The 25,482-nt window shown below is 52.3% G+C and overlaps 1 protein-coding gene and 1 long non-coding RNA gene across 2 annotated transcripts in view; one reads left to right on the top strand and one right to left on the bottom strand.

The window, feature by feature from the left end:
• The window catches only part of LOC127464581 (uncharacterized), a 113,464-nt gene that overhangs the window by 64,491 nt on the left and 23,491 nt on the right, over positions 1 to 25,482 (top strand). The gene's annotated exons all lie outside the window — the stretch shown is intronic.
• Positions 22,214 to 22,983, bottom strand: LOC127464587 (uncharacterized). Its single transcript, XR_007901458.1, has 2 exons — positions 22,841 to 22,983; positions 22,214 to 22,519 (listed from the first exon to the last, which is right to left on the bottom strand). It is a non-coding gene; the product is annotated as an uncharacterized LOC127464587 (long non-coding RNA).

The raw sequence follows: 25,482 nt of genomic DNA on the forward strand, positions 1-25,482 counted from the left end.
TGTTGGGGTTAGGGGACAGTGCTCTATAGAAGTAGAGTACATAGGTGGGTATTCTGCCAGACACGCAACTGAACAGCAACAGCAAAAGCAGAGACCCAAGAGAAAAAGCACAAGATTCTGACAGCGGTGGGCAATGAATCGGGCTTATAGCCTGAGAGGGGCTTATTGGGCACCGCTGCGTGTCCAGAATGGGCTAAAAACGCGATTGTTAGATCGCGCACTGACACAAATTCTTCCTAACCCTAACCCTTACCCATACCCCTAACCCTAACCCTAACCCTAACAGTAACCCTGTCTTTTGCTAACCCTAACCCTAACCCTAACCCTAACCCTAACTTTTGCTAACTCTAACTCTAACCCTAAATTTCCTAACCCTAACCCTTTCTAACCCTAACCCTTTCTAACCCTAACCCTAACTCAAAACCTAACCCTAACCCTAACCCTAACCCTAACCCTAAACCCTAACCCTAATTCTAACCCTAAACCAAAAGGAAGCTTCCTTTGCTATGCCTACTGGGCGGAGTCAGTGCTGATTGGTGTTACAACCCGCCCCAGGAAAAGGGGAGAGGGGGTAACTCAGGTTTTTATTAATAATTCCCTTGGGGTGGATTAAAGTGAAACGACACTAAATAATCGGTGTCTGAAAACATATACTGGCAAGGTTTATTTTAACAATTCTGTATCAACAGGCATGCGAGCAGTTTGGGAGTTGGGCTATCAGTTGGGAGGCATGGCTGAAAATAGGAAAGAACAGCCCTAATTCCCAGGAAAGAAAGCCTGGAAGCTTTGGCTTTGTGGTGCAGTTGGTGGGCCACACTGGGCACTCCATGGGCAGGTAGCAAGAGTTTTCTGGATCTGGGAGTCAATCTGGGGGCCTCGGAGTGTTTGAGGGGAAGTTGGGAGTGTCCTGTGGGACCAGGATGGGATTTGAGGGCTCCTGGAGGGGCTGGGACGGGTGTGTACTGCGGGCATCGTCTAGTATTGATGGGGGTAATCAGTGAGCTGACTGTTTCATAATCATCCAAATTTTAACACACAATATGATTATTAGAATAAAAAGCAAAAGGGTAATATCAACAAAACAGTAACAGGGTGAAGCTCTTGGTTGAAGACTGGTTTCTTCTTTTTCTCCAGTGATTTTAATTCTTTTTCGTCTGGGTTTTAATCCCATCTTTGGCATTTTGCTGCCAACATTTTGTCCCCATATCCATTGGAAATTGTATTAACTGTTGATGAGAACAAAGTGGAATCCCAAGGTATGTGATATATTGATAGGATTTCACTGGTTGGCTTTTAATTTGTCCAGGTTTATCGCCATAATGCTTCTGCTCTTTAACCACTTGAATCAGAATGAATTGAGTTGTTTTCTGGGTCAGGTTCTCTTTTTGAGTCCAAGGTTTTTTAGTGGATTCAGTATCAGGCACAAAGGAAATTGAGGGAGGTAAAGAATAATCTTCCCTTTGTTCATTATCACAGGGATCACTCAGTCTATTTTCATTAATGTGAGGAAAGCTGGGAGACTCTAGAAACATCAGTTGAACTTCAAATTCTCCTTGTTTCTTTCTCTCCTGAGACTTAGAATCAGGGTTCTCTGTGGTTTCCCAAGTCTCAATGCCAGGGTAAGACACTGGTTTATCAAGTTGCCTGACCAAACCAGGAGCCTGTTTTTTTAGCAACAGTTTTCTCTCTGCACTCTGGCGCAACAAGACTTTGAAGGTGGTCAACCTCAGTTTGAAGCAGTTCATTTTTAGCAACAAGTTTATCCGATTTTTCTCCTGTTTCCCTCTCAAAGGCTAACGATGACTTCAGCACCACATTTTCTGATTTCAAAACAGTAGATTCAACATCAGAAATCCATTCATGACTTCCCTGTCAGCACTCCATCCAAATGTCTGTGTACTCACTTTGACCTGAGAGAAACCTCAGGCAAGTGGAAAAGGGCAGATAAAGAAAAAACAGATGGGTCCAGCAGAAGTGATGCTGCTTCTGTCAAAAGCAGAGCAGAGACCGAAAGCACTTTAGGAAGTTGCTTACAGAAGCACTTGTGCATTCCAAGTTACAGCTCAGGAGTCTCAGTGACTTGTCCAACATGAGAGTTTCTTTTCCATTTCTCAACCCCCAGATTCCTCAGGAGTAGGAAACTGAAAACACTGACTGAGAAAAGCTCCATTCCTTCCTAATAATTGTGCTTTGCCCTTCCCATTTGACAGTGCTCTTGGAAATGTGCTGCTGTGATCTGGATCTGTGAGCAGCCCTGACCTCCCAGAGCACTCATCCAATGGCAGGAAGACCCCACCTGGCTCCTGCTGGGGTTCTTGCCACCACGACCCAGTATGGGTCAATGGAATGGGGAGCAGGGCGGTGGGACCAGTAAGGACCAGTTAAGGGGGTTGGGGGCACTTCAGCATCTTCATCAAGGTCAGACCAGTACAGAGCAGCATAGACCCGTATAGATTGGTATAGACCAGTATAAACCAGTATGGACCAGTATAGACCAATATGGGTCACTGGAATGCGGAATGGGGCAGTGGGACCAGGAAGGACCAGTTTAGGGGCTTGGGGGCACTTCAGCATCTCCATCAAGGTCAGACCATTATAGACCAGTATAGACCAGTGTAGACCAGTATAGACCAGTATAGACCAGTATAGACCAGTATAGACCAGTAAAAAACCAGTACGGACCAGTATGGACCAGTATGGACCAGTACAGGTCACTAGAACAGCGAGCAGGGTGGTGGGACCAGTAAGGACCAGTTAAGGGAGTTGGGGGCACTTCAGCATCTCCATCAAGGTCAGACCAGTACAGACCGGTACAAACCAGTATGGACCAGTATAGACCAGTATAAACCAGGGTAGAGCAGTATAAACCAACATAAACCAGTACGGGTCACTGAAACAGGGAATGGGGTGGTGGGACCAGTAAGGACCAGTTAAGGGGGTTGGGGGCGCTTCATCATCTCTGTCAAGGTCAGACCAGTACAGACCAGTATAAACCAGTATAGACCAGTATGAACTGGTATAGACCAGTATAGACCAGTATAAACCAGTATGGACCAGTACGGGTCACTGGAACGCGGAATGGGGTGGTGGGACCAGTAAGGACCAGTTAAGGCAGAACTCAGCTGGGACTTAGTGGTTTGCGGGTGGGCGTGTCCCTTCTTTAGGTGGGCGTGGTCTCTCCCTGGTGGGCGTGTCCCATCCCAAGGTGGCCATAGCCTCTGCAAGTGGGCGTGTCTTTTGCATCCTCTCCCCCTCCCTGAACTGGGAGCTCAACTGGGACTTACTGGGTTTTGGGTGGGCGTGTCCCCTCCCAATGATGGACCCACTTTCAGCCCCTCCCCCCACCTTTAAGGGCCCCCCCAAAGCCCCTCCCCCCCTTCCTGCACCTCCCCAACCCTCAGGGTCCCTCCTGTCCCTCCCCCACCCTCAGGGTTTCTTCCTTCCCCTCCCCCCAGTGAACCTGCTACCCCTCCCCCACTCTCAGGAGCCCTCCCTGCCTCTCCCCCACCTTCAGGGGCCCTCAGGACCCCTCCCCCAACCTCAGAGACTCTCCTGCCCCTCCCCCACCCTCGGGGAACTTCCTACCCTTCCCCCACCCTCAGGGACCCTCAGGGCCCCTCCTTCACTTTCGGGGTCCCTCCCTGCCCCTCCCCAACCCTCAGGACCCTCCTGCCCCTCCCCCCACCTCGGGGTCCCTCCTGCCCCTCCCCCACCCTCAGGGAACCTCCTGCCCTTCCCCCACCCTCAGGGACAGTCCTGCCCTTCCCCCACGCTCAAGGACCATCCTGCTCCATCCCCACCCTCAGTGTTCCCTCCTTCCCCTCCCCCCCCCACTGGGGCCGTTACTGGTCCCTTACTGGTCTGGACTGGGAAGGGAGAGGGAAGGGCCGCCCCCTCGAGGCCCCTCCCCCCCAGTGACGTCACCGGGTCCCAAAAATAGCCCCGGGGGCCCAAACTGGAGGGAGGACCTGGAGCCGCTCCCAGTGTGACCAGTTCAGGTACCAGGAGGGACTGGGAGGGAACTGGGAGGGACTGGGAGGGACTGGGAGGGGGCAGGGCTTACCCCCCTCCCCCCCCTCCGTGTCCTTGGGGTGACCTTGGGGAGGGAGGGGGATGGGCCGCTCCCAGTGGCTCCCAGTAGCTCCCAGTAACCCCAGTAATGCCTCCGGTATCTCCAGTGACCCCCCCAGTAACCCCAGTGACCCCCCCAGTAGCTCCTAGTAGCTCCCAGTAACCCCAGTGTCTATCCCAGTAGCTCCCAGTAACTCCCAGTAATCCTAGTGTCCATCCCAGTAACTCCCAGTAACCCCAGTGTCCACCCCAGTAGCTCCCAGTAACTCCCAGTAAGCCCCCCAGTAGCTCCCAGTAACTCCCAGTAACCCCAGTGACCCCCCCAGTAGCTCCCAGTAACCCCAGTGTCCATCCCAGTAACCCCAGTGACCCCCCGAGTAGCTTCCAGTAGCTCCCAGTAACTCCCAGTGTCCCCCTCAGTGCCTCCCAGTATGTCCCAGTTTAACCCAGTTCCCCCCCCCGTGGGCCCTGGGCCGGGTGGGGGAGGGGCTGGCTCACATTTCCATGGCAACATCCCTTTCCCTCTGGCCCAGTTTCTCCCAGTTCCTCCCAGTTTAACCCAGTTTTTCCACATTTCCCCCCATTTTTCCACATTTCCCCCCATTTTCCCCATTTTTTCCAGATTTTCCCCCATTTTTCCACATTTTCCTGAATTTTTCCCCATTTCCCTCCCATTTTCCAGATTTTTCCCAATTTTCCTACATTTTCCCAGATTTTTTCCCATTTTTCCCCCATTTTCCCAGATTTTTCCCCATTTTGTCCAGATTTTCCCAGATTTTCCCCCCATTTTCCCAGATTTTTCCCCATTTTTTCCACATTTTTCCCACATTTTCCCAGATTTTCACACATTTTTCTCCAGATTTTCCCAGATTATTTTTCCCATTTTTTCCACATTTTCCCCGATTTTTTCTCACATTTTTCCCAGATTTGCCCAGATTTCTTCCCCCATTTTCCTGGATTTTTCCCAGAATTTCCCATATTTTCCCCATTTCTCCAAAATTTTTTTTATCTTTCCCCATTTTTCCCCATTTCCTGGATTTTCTCCCATTTTTTCCACATTTTCCCAGATTTTTCCTCATTTTTCCCAGATTTTCCCAGATTTTTCCCCATTTTCCCCAGATTTTCCCCAGATTTTTTCCCATTTTTTTAAATCTTTCCCCATTTTTCCCCATTTTCTGGGATTTTTTCCCATTTTTCTCCATTTCCCCCCATTTTCCCCAGAATTTCCAGCATTTCCCCCCCAGTTTGTCCCCATTTTCCCAGATTTCTCCCAGATTTTCCCAGATTTTTCCCTATTTTTTCCCCATTTTCCCGGATTTTTCCCAGATTTGTCCTCCACTTTTCCCAGAATTTCCAACATTTTCCCAGATTTTTCCCACATTTTTTCCCATTTTTCCCACATTTTCTCAGATTTTTCTCCAGATTTTCTTCAGATTTTCCCACATTTTCCCAGATTTTCCCCCATTTTTCTTGATTTTTCCCGATTTTCCCCATTTTTCCAGATTTTTTTCCCATTTTTTCCCATTTTCACTCATTTTTCCTCATTTTCCTCCATTTTCACGGATTTCTCCTCATTTCCCCCATTTTCCCACAGTTTTTCCCAATTTTTTCACATTTTCCCAGATTTTTCCCCATTTTCCCCAGATTTTTCCCCATTTCATCCCCATTTTCTCGGATTTTTCCCCATTTTCCCACATTTTCCCAAATTTTTCCCACATTTTCCCAGATTTTCTCCCTATTTCCCCAGATTTTTCCTCATTTTTCCCATTTTTTCCCAGATTTTTTCCCAATTATTTTCCCCATTTTCCCAGATTTCCCCCCTTTTTTTCCCACATTCCCCCGGATTTTTTCCCAATTTCCCCCCATTTTCCATGATTTTTCCCACATTTTTTCCACATTTTCCCAGATTTTTCCTCATTTCCCCCATTTTTCCCAGATTTTTCCCCATTTTTCTCAGATTTTTTTCCCCAGATTTCCAGATTTTCCCAGAATATTCCCCATTTTCCCCCCATTTTTTCCCTATTTTCCCAGATTTTTCCCATTTTTTCCCCTTTCCCCCCCATTTTTTCCACATTTTTCCCAGATTTTCTCCCATTTTCCCCAGAATTTCCCAGGGTTTTTCCCAATTTTTTCCCCATTTTCCCGGAGTTTTTCTCGATTTCCCCCCATTTTCCCAGATTTTCCCCCCATTTTTCCCACATTTTCCCAGATTTTCACACATTTTTCCCCATTTTCCCCCTTTTTTTCCTCATTTTTCCATATTTTCCCATATTTTCCCCCATTTTCCCCAGAATTTCCCACATTTTCCCCCATTTTTCCCCAGTTCCCCGGATTTTTCTCACATTTTTCCCAGAATTTTCCGCAATTTCCCCATTTGCCCACATTTTCCCAGATTTTTCTCCAGATTTCCCCCACATTTTTCCCCCATTTCCCCACATTTTCTTGGATTTTTGGGTCCCCAGTTTTCCAAATTTCCCAAATTTCCCCAGTGGGAAAAAATGGGGGAAAAAAACCAGGAATTTTGGGGAAAATGGGGAAAAATTGGGGAAAAAAGTGGGAAATTTGGTGAACACGAATGAAAAATTGGGAAAAATGGGGGAAAATTTGAGAAAAAAGTGGGAAATTTGGGGAAAATTGATAAAAATGGGGGAAAATGGGGGGAAATTTAGGAAAACTGGGGGAAAATCTGGGAAAATGTGGAAAAATGGGGGAAATTTTGGGGAAAAAGTCAGAAATTTGGGGAAATGGGGGATTTTGAGGGGAAATGGAGGGAAAACTGGGAAAAAAGTAAGAAATTTGGGGAAAAGGGGTGAAAAATCAGGAAAAATGGGGGATAATTGGGAAAAATTAGGGGAAATTTAGGAAAAAATTGGGAAAAAATGGCGGAATTTGGGGAAAATGGGGAAATTTGGGAAAAATGGGGTGAATTGAAAAAAAAAAGGGGGAATTTGGGTAAAATTGGATGAAAAATTGGGGAAAGTTGGGAAAAATGGGGGGAAATTTGGGGAAAATGGGAAAAAATGGGGGAAATTTGGGAACAATGGAAGGAATTTGGAAAAAAAATGGGGAAAAATTGAGAAAAATGGGGAAATTTGGGAAAAATGGGGGAAATGGGGGGAAAATTGGGGAAAGAGTGGGAAATTTGGGAGAAATGGATGAAAAACTGGGAAAAATGAGGGGAAATTTGGGAAAAACTTGGGTGTCCCCACCAGGTTCGGCCCCGCCATGGCCTCGATAGCCCCGGGATCAGGTGAGACCCCTACCCCATGCCCTGACCCCTCCCCCTCCCCGAGGTCACTGCCCTGACCCCCCGAGTCCAGGCTGTCACCCCTCCCCCACCCCGTGGCCCCTCCCACACTTTATGGCCCCTTCCCCATTCTGTGGCCCCTACCCCATTCTGTAGCCCCTACCCCACTCTGTGACCCCTCTCCCACTTCATGGCCCCTCCCCCACTCTCTGACCCCTCCCCCACTCTATGGCCCCTCATCCACTTTATGGCCCCTCCCCCACTCTCAGACCCTTCCCCCACTTTATGGCCCCTCCCACACTCTGTGGCTCCTCTCCCACTCTGTGACCCCTCCCCCATTCTGTGACCCCTCTCCCACTCTGTGACCCCTCCCCCACTTTACAGCCTCTCCCCCACTCTGTGACCCCTCCCCCACCGACAGCTTCTCCCTGCAGAGAGAACAGCCAACACACTATTTCACTTCTCACTTTAACAAAGCTCTTTTCTCCTTCAAGCCCCTCAAAGGCACCAAGGCCACATAGGAGGCCACACACAAACAGTACTCCTCTTCCCACTTGACTACACCTTCTCCCTCACTGTTCTACAGGGAACACCAGGAATCTGCTCGCAGAGGCCTCTCGTTTCCCATCAGTAGCTCAGCACAAGGAGTTAAAGGAGCTCAAGCCTTAGGTCACAAGAGCTGACAGCGAGGAAACTTTGGGAGCAAACTAATGCTGCTAACACGGACCCAGCTGAATCCAGCACACAATCACAGAATCCAAGAGTCCTTCAGCTTGGAAAAGACCTCCAAGCTCACTGAGTCTTGTGCAGCCCCTCCCCGACCGCCTGCAGGGACTGGATGATGCTTTGCACAAGCACCAAAAGGAATGTTGTGAAAGCCATGGTCTGCAGGAGGACACAGAGAAGGGCTTGGTTGGGGCTGGGAAGGAGGGAGCTGGCGCTGGGGGAGCGGGGATGGAGCCTCGGGGATGTGGCGCAGCAAGGACAGGGGCCCAGGCAGCTGGCAGGCGGCAAGGCCTCACCCCCTGCCCCAGCAGCAGCACCGGGCCCTGCCCGAGGCGCTCCTGCCAGGGGCTGGGCCCTGCAGGCAGGGGCAGAACCCACTCCCTGGGGCGGCCTTGCTGCCCTGGCCCTCGTCCGGCCCAGCCTCTCCCTGTGTGCGTGCTCCCCACAGCACAGGCTGCACTGGGCAGCATCCCCTGATGGGTCCTGCAGAGCTGCCCCACAGGGACACTTCCCTTTTATGTCACAGGTGCCACAGCCTGTCCCAGCCAGCCCTGCCCATTGTCCCCACCCCGGCTCAGTGACTCACAGTGGCCCCTGGCAACCAAAGAACCAAAGTCCCACACCCCCAGAGTGCAACCCTACCCATGTGCAAGGGGCCCCCAAAGGGTTCCCTGCACAAAGTAGCCCCTCCAAACCCTTGTCAGATAGAAAACTGGGGGACGTGACCCTTGGATACTTTTAGTACAGAGATACAAGCTTTTCTTGAATAATGGAGGGGGGCACTTTTTAATTATTAATATTTACAGTTATCCATTTGGGGACAGGATGTCCTACAGGCTAATGTGGTGTCACATTTGGAGTGAAAAGTACTTTTCAAAGAAACCCAGGGTGCATGGGTAATACAGAGGAAGCTGCCAAGTCACCCAATGTGAAGCTCAACACTGCTTTGCACCAGCACTGCCCTTTCACACACATCTTTGGCAAAGACAAAGATGTCAGGGTTTAGTTTCTAAATCAGTAACACTTGACAAGACCTCTTTATGAACTGACAGCAAAAGAACTTAGGAGCAGCTTAGGGTTGGCAAGAAGAGAAGGGCTGATGGGTATGTCATGAACACTGACAACTGGATGGTCGTGGAACCGACCAAGGACTGCCAGACACAAAAGACATCACCTGCTGGACTTGGCCCAAACACCAGCCCCTCCTCTCCCTTCTCAACCACTCAACCACAGCCTGCACACACCCACACCTGCCCGGTGCCAACTGGCTGTTTCTCTTCTCTTTTCTGCCTGGGGGCGAAGGAAGAAGGACAGGGAGGGCATTTGCCTTCGGGCCAGAGGGAAGGGGAAGGAGATCCCCCCAAATCCATCCCTGGCAGGATGGGGGCTGGAGGAGACATTGGGGGACCCCCAAGAATATTTTCGAGGGGAAGAAAGGATGGGGGCACCCACAGGGGGTTGGGGGGGGGGAGCGACCCAGGAATCTCGTGGTGGGACACTGGGGAGTTCCCAGTAGTTTCTTGGGGGGGTGGACCCCCAGCAGTCCAGGGTGGAAAAATGGACGGAGGAATCCGCCGTAAAGAGTTGGTGACACCCAAAAGACTCTAGGAGGGGGTTGGGAGGGGCCCCGGAGTCCTGAAAAGTGTTTGGGGGTCCCCAGGAGGGAGTCTGGGGGTCTGAGGTAGTCCCAGGAGATTTTGAAGGGTTAAGGGGATGCACAGGAGAATTGGGGGAGGAGGGGGAAAGGCGGAGGGTCCCCAGGAGTCTTGGGGGGGATCTGGGCAGCTCCCGAGAGTCTTGGGGGAGATTCGGAGGGGTCACCAGGAGCCCCCGGACCCCCTGAACTCACCCCACACCACCATGGCCTCGTTGGGGTCGCACGTGAAAAACAGTGCGGCGGGGGGAGACCCTGGGGCCGGGATCGATCGGGACCAATCGGGTTCAATCCCGATCCTCCCTTCCCCCGCCATCACCGCCCCGCTCCCGGTAGCCCCCGCGGAAGTTTCGACGTTCTATTGGGTGACTCACCGGCACAAGGACAGGGGCCCAGCAGAATTTGGCAATGTCATTCCAGCAGAGCCGTTCTATTGGCTGCGACCCACGAGGGAGTCCCAAAACCTGTTCATGGCTTGGGGGGAAAGACAGCCGGCACGACCGGGAACGGGGGTTCAGAGGGTGTTCAAGTGCCCAGGAAAGGGGCAAAAAACTTTCCCCTCTCCCTCCCAGTGCCCCCTCAGCCCATCCCAGTGGCTCCCCTCTCTCCCAGCGCCCCCTCAGCCCATCCCAGTGTCTCTCCCAATGCCCCCTCGACCCATCCCAGTCTCTCCCCTGCTCTCCCAGTGCCCCCTTAGCCCATCCCGGTCTCTCCCCTGCTCTCCCAGTGCCCCCGTCCATCCATCGAGGTCCCAGCCCGGCCCTGCCCCCTGCTCTGCTCTGCCCTGGATTTCTCCCCTGCAGGGGCAGCTGAGGTGGCTCCAGGGCGGGCGGAAACTTTCGGGGCAGGGGGTGGCTCCTGACATGCTGCTGGAACCGCCCCTGTCTGGGCGGGCCCGTCAGCCTGGGGCACCTCCTCACCCAAGCCTGGGGGATGGGCCGGCAACTGGGAGGGGCTTTGGGGAGGAATGGGGAGGCTGAGAAGGGGTTGGGGGTCGTGGAGGTAACTGGGAAGGGGTTTGGGGGAGCTTGGAGGGTTGGGAGGGAGGTTTGGAGATTGGGGTGACTGTGAGGGGTTTTGGGGAATCGTCGGGGATGTGGGAAGGAACTGGGAGAGAGTTTGGGGGCATACTCAAGGGGAAGGGGGCAACTAGGAGAGGGTTTGAAAGGTCCTGGGAGGGCTGGAGGTAACTGGGAGGGGTTTGGGGGCATCTTGTGGGTTTTTGTGGGTCTGGGAGGCAGTCTGGGGGCCTCGGAGGGTTTAAGGGGAAGTTGGGAGTGTCCTGTGGGACCGGGATGGGATTTGAGGGTTCCTGGAGGGGCTGGGAGGGCTTTATGCCTTTATACTGTGGGCATTGTCTAGTATTGATGGGGGTAATCCGTGAGTTGACTGTTTCATAATCATCCAAATTTTAACAAGACTTTGAAGGTGGTCAACCTCATTTTGAAGCAGCTCATTTTTAGCAACAAATTTATCCGATTTTTCTCCTGTTTCCCTCTCAAAGGCTAACAATGACTTCAACACCACATTTTCTGATTTCAAAACAGTAGACTCAACATCAGAAATCCATTCATGACTTCCCTGTCACCACTCCATCCGAATGTCTGTGCACTCACTGTGACCGGAGAGAAACCTGCCTGTTTGCAGTGCACTGACTGGGCAACTTTTCTTTTTGCAGGTGGAAAAGGGCAGATAAAGAAAAAACAGATGAGTCCAGCAGAAGTGATGCTGCTTCTGTCAAAAGCAGAGCAGAGGCCGAAAGCACTTTAGGAAGTTGCTTACAGAAGCATTGTGCATTCCAAGTTACAGCTCAGCAGTCTCAGTGACTTGTCCAACATGGGAACTCCTTTTCCATTTCTCAACCCCCAGATTCCTCAGGAGTAGGAAACTGAAAACACTGACTGAGAAAAGCTCCATTCCTTCCTAATAATTGTGCTTTGTCCTTCCCATTTGACAGTGCTCTTGGAAATGTGCTGGTGTGATCTGGATCTGGGAGCAGCCCTGACCTCCCACAGCCCTGACCACACACACCTCATCCAACGGCAGGAAGAACCTGCCTGGCTCCTGCTGGGGTTCTCACCACCCACCGACAGCTTCTCCCTGCAGAGGGGTGGGCAACTACCCAGGCAGGATGAGACCTGACCCCAGCAGGCAGCAAAGTCCCTGCCCTGGCACAAAGAACCCCGGAGCACAGGGACCCTGCTCTGCAGGACAGCCCCGGGCATCCCTGGCTGCACCCCCACCTTCCCACCCCGCAGCCATCCCTGGGAGAAGGAGCCCACCTGCGCTGTCCCTCTGACGGTGTTGCAGGGAAGGCCTGCCCTGGAGAACATCCTCCTCCGGCGCGACAGAGAAACTGGGAGAGTCCTGACAGATGTGCAAGGCTGTGGGATGTGGTAGCTTTAAGAGATTCCTCCAGGAACACAAGCGACATTGCCCTGCACCTGTAGACTCACTCTGCAGAGGAGTGTGAAGTTGTGTCCCCAAGTTGTGTCTCAGCTGAACGCCTCCCATCTTTCTGCTGCCTTTAACCTCCCTTTGCCTTTCTTCTCTTCTCTCGTGCCTACAGGCAGTGCCCTCGGCCCTGCTGGGCTGTGCAGAGGAGCTGCTCCTGGGCAGAGCTGTCTCTCTGCAGTGCTGCCCACTTACCAGGATTTCCCTGTGTGCCAGGAGCCCGGTCCAGCTGAGCAGCACAGCAAGAGCCAAAGGCAGCCCTTTCTCTGCCCCTCTGGGTTCCCCACAGGTGTCCCTGGGGCTCCAGGGGAACCTGCTCTGGAACAGGCTGAAGGAAACAATGATGTTCCCTCTTCTCACCTCTTCAGTGACACTTCTTTCCAGCAGTGACACTTCTTTCCAGCAGTGACATTTCTCCTCTTAGAAAATTACCAGGGTATGATGATCACCTTTTCTAGTTTCATCATTACACAGGACACCAGGAGGGTGACAGCAAAGGATCTGGTAACTCCCTGGCACAGTGGGGGTTTTCCTGGAGTCACACAGAGAAATGTGTCAGGGCTCTGAGAGGTGTCCAACCCTGAGCTGGACTGATGCACACACGGGGGTGTTCAGAGACACGAGTCCTTCCCTGGCACACACACAGGCAGTTCATTGCAGCAGGGGCAGTGTCTCCCTGGGCTCCTGCTACCACTCCCAGAGCCTGGAGCCACCTCAGCCCTGTAATGCTCCCACCCTGCCCACTCCTACACTTCAGATGAACATTGGGGTTTTCTAGTCACTGGAACTGCCCAGACCAGCCCCTCCCTGGTCCCCCCATCTCCCTGCCCCGCCCCAGCCCAGCAGAGCAACACAGTCGTTTCTGGTCGTGCAGCAAGAAAGGGAGGCAATAGAGGACAGGGAGAGTGACTGCATGTCTGGACTGCTCAGGAGATCATCAGCTCAGGCGGCAGCTCCTGCAGCCCCAGGGCCAGACCCGCTTCCCAGTGGCCCAGGCAGCTGCTGCCAAGTGGGCACAAACTCTGCTGCCCAGGAGGGTCCTGTAGTGAAGGACTTTGCAGATGGCCACGTAGCGGTCATAGGACATGATGGTGAGAAGGGCAAGCTCCGCTGTGATCAAGAAGAAAAGCAAAAAACACCTGTGCAGCTCATCCTGAGTAGGACATGCCCCTGGTGTTCCAGAGGGAATTGGCCATGGCTTTGGGGAGAGTGGTGCAGATGCAGCCCGGGTGTGTGAGGGAGAGGTGGAGCAGGAAGAAGTCCCTGGTGGTGTGCAGGTGGTGGTGGCAGGCTACGGCGCTGAGGATGAGGCCGTTGCCCAGGAGGGCAGCCAGGGAGATGCCCAGGAAGAAGCAGAAGTGCAAGAGCTGCAGCCAGGAGGAGGAAGTGGGGGATGGAGCTGCTGTTGGACATGAGCTTCCTCCGGGCATCAGGAAATGTCCAAGGAGGAAAAGGCAGTGAAAACTTTGGGACAGGTTTCCTAGATCAAACCCATGAATTCCTCTGAGCATCTACCCTCATCCCAAGTATCTGCAGTCACACATATATAGATTCTGGACTGTAGAAGACAGGCTTAGCATGACTTTAAGATGATTTCTTCTCAATTTTTTGGTTTATTTTTCTACTGCCAGGTCTGAGAGGGGCATCGTGGAACCAAAGGAACCCTGAGACATTTCAGAATCCCACATGTGTTGGGTCTGTCTGAGCTGGAGTTCATTTTCTCACGGCAGGTGTCACAGTGGTGTGCTTTGCATTGGGAGCTACAAAGGGGTTAATCACACCAGTGCTTTGGCAACTGCTGAGCAGGGCTGGTGCAGCATCTGCATTGTCAGCTTCGTCCCTTGAATCGGGGGCAAGATCATGGGAGGCGATACAGACAGGTCAGTTGAGCCAAATGGACCAAAGGGACATTGCAGAATATATGGCGTCAGCTCAGCTACAAGAACTCAGGAAAGGAACAGGAAAGGGGGAAAATCCATTTTTTTACAATACATGCCTTCTGAGCGGCTTCTCTGTGTGGTGAAGCCCTGCTTCCCATGAAGTGGCCAGGTATCGCTGCTGACAGGAAGTAGAGAGAAAATCTTTTTTTTCCCTCATCACTTATGCATGTGCAAACTTTGGCTTTTGCTTTAGTAAAGTGCCTGATCTCAAGGTAGAAATAATTTTCCATCTTATTCTGTCTCTTCTGTCTGGCTGGGAAGGGCAGCAATAGAGCAGCTTGGTGGGCACCTGGCATCCAGGTAAGGTCAACCCACTGCAACATTGCAGGCTCTCATGGAACCAAAGGACTACTGGGAGACTGGGGGAACTCACGGAATCAAGTGGCCGTCGTGGCACTGCCCTGCATCATAGAAGCAAATGTTCCCTGGGAAACTAAGAAACCAGGGACTTAAGGGACATCATTGGGATGTGCGGGACCTCATGGAATTAAACAAACCATGGGATATCTTTGGAACTTCATGGAATCAAAGGGATAAAACAAAAGAATTAAACCCCATGACCAGAAACCATTGGATCGAACATTTCTTTAATATGCCAGCTGGGGATTCATGGGGGTACTCTGCCATGCATGAATCAAAGAATCAGTATAAATTTCAGAGTATAAATACAGTGATACTTGAAAGACCCTCCCCTTCACAAGCAGTCCAAAATTCTCTTATGATTTTAGGGTCAAATCGCCTCTTGGATTTTATTCGTGGAGCAAGACTGCCATCTAGCGTCCATTTCTTCTGGGGGGGGCAGTCATTTTCACAGAGTGGTCTTCTCCTTTAGCAGGCCTCGTAGTATCTCTGAATCAAAGAATCAGTATAAATTTCGGAGTATAAATACAGTGATACTTGAAAGACCCTCCCCTTCACAAGCAGTCCAAAATTCTCTTATGATTTTAGGGTCAAATCGCCTCTTGGATTTTATTCGTGGAGCAAGACTGCCATCTAGCGTCCATTTCTTCTGGGGGGGGCAGTCATTTTCACAGAGTGGTCTTCTCCCTTAGCAGGCCTCATAGCATCTCTGATTAATCTATCCGACCACTAACCCCTAAACTAAATGCTTTAGGACCAGCTAAGACGTGTCTTAGAACTTCCCATTTGCTTAAACAATGTAAGACTTTCTTCTTAACAGAACAATCTCGTATTAAACAAGTTTTCTGAGGCCTGTAAGCTAATTTCTTGAAGATGGGCATATGATACACTCTCTATTAGTTTCCATGTATCATCTACATTCTCTCTCCTACAACTAATTGTAGTCTTAAAAGAAAAGAAAAGACTGCTACCATGCCAAGAAAGCAAACCCCTTTGTTGATTAGGATTTTTATCTAAGAAAAACTTCTGATTTACGAAGCCATTAAGGATGGAGATCCTCTCTCATTTCAGTGCCATTGTGACAATATGGGGCCTCATGTAACACATGGAACACAGAACACTGCACATTCCCAAGCAATCAAGGGGCCATTGTAACACTCCAGGGCCTCATGGAAGACGGAGGCCCCGCAGAGAGACCTCAAATCAGAGGTTTGGGCAATCTCAACCAGAGGAAGTTCAACAAGGGGAAGTGCCAGATTCTGTCCCTGTGATGGGGCAACCCCGAATGTCCGGACAGACTGGGAATGATATTCTGCATAGCAGCGCTGGAAAATGGCCTCTGGGGTCCTGGTGGATGGCCAGTTGGCCAAGAGTCAGTGGTGCTCTGGCGGGGGCTCACTGCTCGGTCACAGGAGGGTTTTCAGACACACGAGTCCTTCACTTGCACACAGACACAGACAGTTCATGGCAGCAGGGGCAGTATTTCCTTGGGTTCCTGCTGCCACGCCAGGAGCCTGGATGCACCTAAGCCCTTGTGGGGTGCCACCTACTCTGCCACTATCTGAGATGCCCCACCGCCTGAGAGACGGAAACGCGTAGCTCTGTCCAAGAGAAGCACATCCCGGAGCTGCACGCATGGGCTTTACCAGGATTTAGAACCGTAAATGCAATGTGACACCGAGACACTCTTTGTCCCACATAACTTCAAGGTCTCCCCAGGAGGTTGATGGCAATTGTTCTTGCTCAGGGTCATCTCCCCACACCAACAGCAGGTGTGTGCTCAAGACTTGTCTGTGCAATGCAAACAGATACACCCTGTCTAGTTCTTCCGGTCTCTCCAAGGAAGGCAAAAGAATCTCTGTGTGCCGGGTGAGAAGCCAGTGCTGGAAGTTGTGGTTCTATTGTGAGTGCCAAGAGCGGATGGCAGGTCTGTGATGAATGCCCTGAGGAGATGACCTGGGTTTCCAGCGCACATGGCAATAGATCACACCCTGTTTTGGTGGTCATTTATGTCCTACGGAGGTGACAGAGATGAGAAAGAGAATGAAATTTTTGAATGTGCCTCTGAGTGCCCCTCAACCTGCTGCAAATGTGCAGATTCCAGTACATCCAGTTCAGGTGTGAGAGGCTGATCCCTGGCATCTCTGAGCAAGAAGAGCTGGACGAGGGACACAGCAGAACTCGCTTACTGAGCCTGCATCTCCATGAATCCCAAAGCAAGTGTGAGGGGTTATGCCACGTCCGAGTTTTCTCAGGGGAAGGTGTTTCTCCCATGCATTGCCTCCCCGTGGCACTGGTGCCACAGCCCCCGACAAAACCACAAGTGGTCTTTGTCCCTAGCAAAAGTGCTCCTGCTGCTAGCCGGGATGTTCCACTAGAAAGGCCAGGAGAAGTTGAGTCGGGAGGGCACTGAGCCCGGAGGGATGTTCTGCCTCTCGACCATTCTCGCAAGCCCAGCCCGGCCCCGCCGGTTCTAGGGTGCAGAACACGGACCGCTGCCGCGCTGCCGTCGCTCTCTCCTGGCCTCCGCCTCCAGCCAGCACCCGAGGAGAGCCCGAGAGGCACCGGCGCCTGTCCCAGCCCCGGGGCGGATTTGTCGGAGGAGGACAGGGGAGGAGGGAGAGGAAGGCAGAGGAGGCGGAGAGAAGGCGGCCCACCATGAGCAGAGAGTCGGGGCTGGTGGGGGCAGGGAAGCGCCGGGAAGCGGATCGGCGGCTGCGGCATTGTCGGGGAGCGGGGCTGGCGGCTCTGGTCGCGGTTTTGATCTGTGCACAGGGCCGGTGGCCGGAGACCGTATCCATTCCTACTGGCAACTCCCGGGTCACAGCCCCGATCTCCTCGTACGCGCTGCTAAATGGTCCAGAGAGCTGCGGACGCCAACGGTGTGGCTGTTGGTGACGGGAGACGGTCTTTCTGCCGTCCTCTGGCTCTCCGGACCCCATCATGGGAAGGGGCTCTGTATTCCTGGGCCCTGGCGGACACGGACTCATTGACACTGTCGTCTTCAGAGATTTCAGGGGTTCTCTTAGAAACAAAACTCGGTTAATTGGTTCTACGGCAGAGTAAATTAGCACCCTTATGCCTGGGAAGAATGCCTCTCTCCCAGCTCCCCGGGAAAGGGAGATGAGCCCTGCTGGGCAGCAGCCCAGTGTCTCTAGATTTGCCTTTCTCTTCTGCGAAAACGCAAAGTCTGAGAGGAACGTGGCTCCAGGGCTGCTGGATATCCCAGCTCCAGCGATGGCAAGGAGAGCATATGCCCTAGGGAATGTACTGAGGGATGAGCAGGGAACAGGATGAAGACCCTGACGCACATGCAGGGAGCACATGGGGCAACTACCAGAGTGCTGCTTGCGAGTGGTGGGGCTAGGAGAGCCCTGGCCCACCCAGGGCAGTTGAAGGTCTGGGGGCTTGGCAGTAAGAAAGGAGAGACCTCCAACCATGTGGCCCTGGCCTCAGGAAGGATGGTTGCAGGACCATCCTTCATTAGCCTCTCAGTAAAAATGCAGAATTCTCAGCTTCCTCTAAATGTGTTATCTCTCCTCTGATATTTAAGATGGTAGAAAATTTTCAGGAGCACACAGGCATAAGGAGGGTGAACTCGATAATGCTCTTCCATCTGGGAAGCATGTGAAAGCCTCTGTTTCCTGTGGTGTGATGGGTGCCTGGGATCCCTCTGGACTTGGTTTAGGGAAGGGGCTGGGTCTCCATCTGCCAAGACACGTGTTCTCCGAGGAAGCTGCAAGCAGCCTAGAGAAATGAGGACAGCACGGGAAGATGTGAAAGGTGCAGAGGGGTAGAAGCCGGGAGCTCCCAAAAGCACATCAGCGGGTGTGCAGCAGAGCAGGCGATTGTAACTGGGGATGGGAGGACTGCACTGCGAGCTGACCGCGAACAATCTCTGCCACTGAGTGAGACCCCAGAGCCAGGTAATGCTCAGAATGCCATCGGCTGGGGGAGCCAGACGGGCTGTTGCTTGGGGAGGGAGAAACCCAAAGAGAGCATTTGAGGTACTGAAAGTACAGTTCATTTCTCGACCCTCCTGCTTCCTTTGCTCCCCCTCTAAGAGATTCGTTTCTGGCAGCTCTCTTCTCTCGGCACAGGGTGGAGATTTCTGACACTCTCGGTAAACAGGCAGGTTCGTCTCAGCATGAATTTTGGCTACCTCGACGTCACTTTCTACCTGGTACACCTCCTCTCTATATCCCAGTGTTTCATAAATGCATTCTTTTTCCTCCCAGGAAATAGTCAACTGCCTTTTCAGGCCCCGTGGGGGAATACAACTGAATAGAGAAACATCGCTGCAGATCATGTACTTACTGTCCTTCATGTGTTCACTCCAGGCGATCTTACTTCTCTAAAGAAATAAAGAGGGAAAGAAGTGAAAGCTCAGGCCTCCTTCTCTCTCTGCTCGCCACTTCAACTTCACTATCCCTCTCCGTCTGTCCTCTCCTCCACATGCTACCACCAAAAGATATCTCGACTCTCTCTACAGTCACACATTTCTCCTTTTCTAAAGAAAATCAGGAGATCATTCCAAAGCTGCTCCCGGTCTATCAAACTCTCATCTCACTAACTTTATTAATGCATCCCTTTCAACCTGCAGGCTGCCTCTGGCACGACTTCCAGTTTTCCCCGGCTGGCAACATATTCAAATCTCTCTGTTTGCAGTGGGCCATGGCTTACGGGGGCTGCGATACACCGGGAGACCGATCGACGTCTCTGGGGAGCGGAGCTGTCAGCAGGAGCATTTCTGCTGGAGACAAATAGCACCTTAGTTTTAGACTTGGTCTGTGGACCAGTTCTACGCTGAAGTAGTGCATGGGTGAAGCACCTGCCCATGAGAAATCATGGCATGGCATCTCCCACCTGCTTTGGACCAATGGAGATACAGTCTCCGTGATGAGATCCTAGTTGTGTCACTTCTCCTGCTCAGAAGACTAGGGAACACCTGAAATATGTATCTTGTCCTGAAAACAGAGAGCGCTAACTATTTGGGCAGCCTGGAGAAAACTGGAGGTCGTGCCAGAGGCAACCTGGAAGCAGAATCTGACGCATTATTAAGTTTAGTGAGATGAGGATTTGATAGGCCAGGGGTAAAGTCAGTGTTCTAGCACTGGTAACTCTTGCGCTGCGCTGTGCTTTTTACGTCACTTGGCACCCAGGTACTCAAGCCTGTTCTCTTTGTATGGTTGAAAACCCTGTTTTAATAGAAGTGCTAATACCCAACTCGTCTCCATGACGGTGCCCGGAGAGCCAGAGGATGGTGGAAAGACCATCACCCGTCACCCACAGCCGCCCCGTTGGTGCCCGCAGCTCTCTGGACCATTTAGCACCGAGAAACTCGGGGCTGTGACCCGGGAGCTGCCGGTAGGAATGGATAAATTCACCGTTTCGTATGTTGGTGTGTGAGCACTTGGTGATTTCACTGCTCCCGCTGGTCTCTACCAATGGGTCCTGCTGCACCTGGGCTCTACCAGCAGACACGGGCAGGGAGCTGAAGAAAAACCGTCGGAAGTGTTTTTGCACTGGATGTTTTTGCCCAAAACAAAGGGCACAGCAGCAGTCAAGCCAATACGGAGAAGAATTTGAAGAGGATATAAAGGTGTGTAGTAGTTGAAATGTCCATTAATATTTGCTGGAGAGAGGTGAGCGGAAAAGAGAAGTGGATTGGTGAAGTCACAGAAGAATGGAAAGCTGCGGGATTAAGCCAAGCGAAGAGAGGAAGAAAAGTAGGAAAGGGGAAGGACGGACTGCACGAATTCACTGAAGGACAGAGAGTAAAGCAAGGAAAGAATAACGGCTCGACAAAGAAAAAAGCGATGAGTGTTCCCAGGGAATACTTTATGGACCAGAGGGAGGGAGGGCTGGGAAGATAGTTCGGGAGAAGAGCTTTGTGAAGAACCTACCAGACAGGAGGGCAACCTCGAGGAATATGCACGTCCACCCCAGGGGGCTGCCCCGGCCCCTACGGTCTCCGGCCGCCAGCCCTGCGCACAGATCAAAACCGCGGCCAGCGCCACCAGCCCCGTTCTCCGAAAACGCCGCAGCCGCCGATCCGCTTCCCGGTGCCCCGCTGCCCCCGCCAGCCCCGACTCTCTGCTCCTAGCGGGTCGCCTCCGCCTCCTCTGCCTTCCTCTCCCTCCTCCCCTGTCCTCCTCCGACAAATCCGCCCCGGGGCTGGGACAGGCGCCGGCGCCTCTCGGGCTCTCCTCGGGTGCTGGTTGGAGGCGGAGGCCAGGTGACAGCGGCGGCAGCGCGGCGGCGGTCCATGCTCTGCACCGTAGAACCGGCGGGGCCGGACTGGGTGGCAGGGGTGGTGTTTGGTATCGAGGATCTTCAGATTGACAGACCATGTGCTTCTTACACCGCCATCGTCTCTTCCCTCACATCTCTCTTTTGGCACGTAGAGACTCCTGAATTGTCCTCCAGGGTAAGCGCTTGCCGGAATGGTCGAGGGGTACGAGAGGCAGAACATCCCTCCGGGCTCAGTGCCCTCCGGGTTCAACCTCTCCTGGCCTTTCCCGTGGAACATCCCGGCTAGCAGCAGGAGCACTTTTGCTAGGGACAAAGACCACTTGTGGTTTTGTCGGGGGCTGTGGCACCAGTGCCACGGGGAGGCAGTGCATGGGAGAAACACCTTCCCCTGAGAAAACAAGGGCTTAGGTGCATCCAGGCTCCTGGTGTGGCAGCAGGAACCCCAGGAGATACTGCCCCTGCTGCCATGAACTGTCTGTGTCTGTGTGCAAGCGAAGGACTCGTGTGTCTGAAAACCCTCCTGTGACCGAGCAGTGAGCCCCCGCTAGAGCACCACTGACTCTTGGCCAACTGGCCATCCACCAGGACCCCAGAGGCCATTTTCCAGCGCTGCTATGCAGAATATCATTCCCAGTCTGTCCGGACATTCGGGGTTGCCCCATCACAGGGACAGAATCTGGCACTTCCCCTTGTTGAACTTCCTCTGGTTGAGGATTGCCCAAACCTCTGATTTGAGGTCTCTCTGCGGGGCCTCCGTCTTCCATGAGGCCCTGGAGTGTTACAATGGCCCCTTGATTGCTTGGGAATGTGCAGTGTTCTGTGTTCCATGTGTTACATGAGGCCCCATATTGTCACAATGGCACTGAAATGAGAGAGGATCTCCATCCTTAATGGCTTCGTAAATCAGAAGTTTTTCTTAGATAAAAATCCTAATCAACAAAGGGGTTTGCTTTCTTGGCATGGTAGCAGTCTTTTCTTTTCTTTTAAGACTACAATTAGTTGTAGGAGAGAGAATGTAGATGATACATGGAAACTAATAGAGAGTGTATCATATGCCCATCTTCAAGAAATTAGCTTACAGGCCTCAGAAAACTTGTTTAATACGAGATTGTTCTGTTAAGAAGAAAGTCTTACATTGTTTAAGCAAATGGGAAGTTCTAAGACACGTCTTAGCTGGTCCTAAAGCATTTAGTTTAGGGGTTAGGGGTCGGATAGATCAATCAGAGATGCTACGAGGCCTGCTAAGGGAGAAGACCACTCTGTGAAAATGACTGCCCCTCCCAGAAGAAATGGACGCTAGATGGCAGTCTTGCTCCACGAATAAAATCCAAGAGGCGATTTGACCCTAAAATCATAAGAGAATTTTGGACTGCTTGTGAAGGGGAGGGTCTTTCAAGTATCACTGTATTTATACTCTGAAATTTATACTGATTCTTTGATTCATGCATGGCAGAGTACCCCCATGAATCCCCAGCTGGCATATTAAAGAAATGTTCGATCCAATGGTTTCTGGTCATGGGGTTTAATTCTTTTGTTTTATCCCTTTGATTCCATGAAGTTCCAAAGATATCCCACGGTTTGTTTAATTCCATGAGGTCCCGCACATCCCAATGATGTCCCTTAAGTCCCTGGTTTCTTAGTTTCCCAGGGAACATTTGCTTCTATGATGCAGGGCAGTGCCACGACGGCCACTTGATTCCGTGAGTTCCCCCAGTCTCCCAGCAGTCCTTTGGTTCCATGAGAGCCTGCAATGTTGCAGTGGGTTGACCTTACCTGGATGCCAGGTGCCCACCAAGCTGCTCTATTGCTGCCCTTCCCAGCCAGACAGAAGAGACAGAATAAGATGGAAAATTATTTCTACCTTGAGATCAGGCACTTTACTAAAGCAAAAGCCAAAGTTTGCACATGCATAAGTGAAGAGGGAAAAAAAAGATTTTCTCTCTACTTCCTGTCAGCAGCGATACCTGGCCACTTCATGGGAAGCAGGGCTTCACCACACAGAGAAGCCGCTCAGAAGGCATGTATTGTAAAAAAATGGATTTTCCCCCTTTCCTGTTCCTTTCCTGAGCTCTTGTAGCTGAGCTGACGCCATATATTCTGCAATGTCCCTTTGGTCCATTTGGCTCAACTGACCTGTCTGTATCGCCTCCCATGATCTTGCCCCCGATTCAGGGGACGAAGTCGACAATGCAGATGCTGCACCAGCCCTGCTCAGCAGTTGCCAAAGCACTGGTGTGATTAACCCCTTTGTAACTCCCAGTGCAAAGCACAGCACTGTGACGCCTGCCGTGAGAAAATGAACTCCAGCTCAGACAGACCCAACACATGTGGGATTCTGAAATGTCTCAGGGTTCCTTTGGTTCCACGATGCCCCTCTCAGACCTGGCAGTAGAAAAATAAATCAAAAAATTGAGAAGAAATCATCTTAAAGTCATGCTAAGCCTGTCTTCTACAGTCCAGAATCTATATATGTGTGACTGCAGATACTTGGGATGAGGGTAGATGCTCAGAGGAATTCATGGGTTTGATCTAGGAAACCTGTCCCAAAGTTTTCACTGCCTTTTCCTCCTTGGACATTTCCTGATGCCCGGAGGAAGCTCATGTCCAACAGCAGCTCCATCCCCCACTTCCTCCTCCTGGCTGCAGCTCTTGCACTTCTGCTTCTTCCTGGGCATCTCCCTGGCTGCCCTCCTGGGCAACGGCCTCATCCTCAGCGCCGTAGCCTGCCACCACCACCTGCACACCCCCCAGGGACTTCTTCCTGCTCCACCTCTCCCTCACACACCCGGGCTGCATCTGCACCACTCTCCCCAAAGCCATGGCCAATTCCCTCTGGAACACCAGGGGCATGTCCTACTCAGGATGAGCTGCACAGGTGTTTTTTGCTTTTCTTCTTGATCACAGCGGAGCTTGCCCTTCTCACCATCATGTCCTACGACTGCTACATGTCCATCTGCAAAGTCCTTCACTACAGGACCCTCCTGGGCAGCAGAGCTTGTGCCCACTTGGCAGCAGCTGGCTGGGCCACTAGGAAGAGGGTCTGGCCCTGGGGCTGCAGGAGCTGCCGCCTGAGCTGATGATCTCCTGAGCAGTCCAGACACGCAGTCACTGTCCCTGTCCTCTATTGCCTCCCTTTCTTGCTGCACGACCAGAAACGACTGTGCTGCTCTGCTGGGCTGGGGCGGGGCAGGGAGATGGGGGGACCAGGGAGGGGCTGGACTGGGCAGTTCCAGTGACTAGAAAACCCCAATGTTCATCTGAAATGTAGGAGTGGGCAGGGTGGGAGCATTACAGGGCTGAGGTGGCTCCAGGTTCTGGGAGTGGCAGCAGGAGCCCAGGGAGACACTGTCCCTGCTGCAATGAACTGCCTGTGTGTGTGCGAGGGAAGGACTCGTGTCTCTGAACACCCCAGTGTGTGTGAGCAGTGCATCAGTCCAGCTCAGGGTTGGACACCTCTCAGAGCCCTGACACATTTCTCTGTGTGACTCCAGGAAAACCCCCGCTGTGCCAGGGAGTTACCAGATCCTTTGCTGTCACCCTCCTGGTGTCCTGTGTAATGATGAAACTAGAAAAGGTGATCATCATACCCTGGTAATTTTCTAAGAGGAGAAATGTCACTGCTGGAAAGAAGTGTCACTGGAGAGGTGAGAAGAGGGAACATCATTGTTTCCTTCAGTCTGTTCCACAGCAGGTTCCCCTGGAGCCCCAGGGACACCTGTGGGGAACCCAGAGGGGCAGAGAAAGGGCTGCCTTTGGCTCTTGCTGTGCTGCTCAGCTGGGCCGGGCTCCTGGCACACAGGGAAATCCTGGCAAGCGGGCAGCACTGCAGAGAGACAGCTCTGCCCAGGAGCAGCTCCTCTGCACAGCCCAGCAGGGCCGAGGGCACTGCCTGTAGGCACGAGAGAAGAGAAGAAAGGCAAAGGGAGGTTAAAGGCAGCAGAAAGATGGGAGGTGTTCAGCTGAGACACTCAGCAGAGTGAGTCTACAGGTGCAGGGCAATGTCGCTTGTGTTCCTGGAGGAATCTCCTAAAGCTACCACATCCCACAGCCTTGCATATCTGTCAGGACTCTCCCAGTTTCTCTGTCGCCCCGGAGGAGGATGTTCTCCAGGGCAGGCCTTCCCTGCAGCACCGTCAGAGGGACAGCGCAGGTGGGTTCCTTCTCCCAGGGATGGCTGCGGGGTGGGAAGGTGGGGGTGCAGCCAGGGATGCCCGGGGCTGTCCCGCAGAGCAGGGTCCCTGTGCTCCGGGGTTCTTCGTGCCAGGGCAGGGACTTTCCTGCCTGCCGGGGTCAGGTCTCATCCTGCCTGGGTAGTTGCCCACCCCTCTGCAGGGAGAAGCTGTCGGTGGGTGGTGAGAACCCCAGCAGGAGCCAGGCAGGTTCTTCCTGCCGTTGGATGAGGTGTGTGTGGTCAGGGCTGTGGGAGGTCAGGGCTACTCCCAGATCCAGATCACACCAGCACATTTCCAAGAGCACTGTCAAATGGGAAGGACAAAGCACAATTATTAGGAAGGAATGGAGCTTTTCTCAGTCAGTGTTTTCAGTTTCCTACTCCTGAGGAATCTGGGGGTTGAGAAATGGAAAAGGAGCTCCCATGTTGGACAAGTCACTGAGACTGCTGAGCTGTAACTTGGAATGCACAAGTGCTTCTGTAAGCAACTTCCTAAAGTGCTTTTGGCCTCTGCTCTGCTTTTGACAGAAGCAGCATCACTTCTGCTGGACCCATTTGTTTTTTCTTTATCTGCCCTTTTCCACCTGCAAAAAGAAAAGTTGCC

This window comes from Manacus candei, unplaced genomic scaffold (assembly GCF_025592945.1).
Source record: "Manacus candei isolate 608988 ecotype Guabito, Panama unplaced genomic scaffold, ASM2559294v1 h1tg000238l, whole genome shotgun sequence".
NCBI classification, from domain to species: Eukaryota; Metazoa; Chordata; class Aves; order Passeriformes; family Pipridae; genus Manacus; species Manacus candei.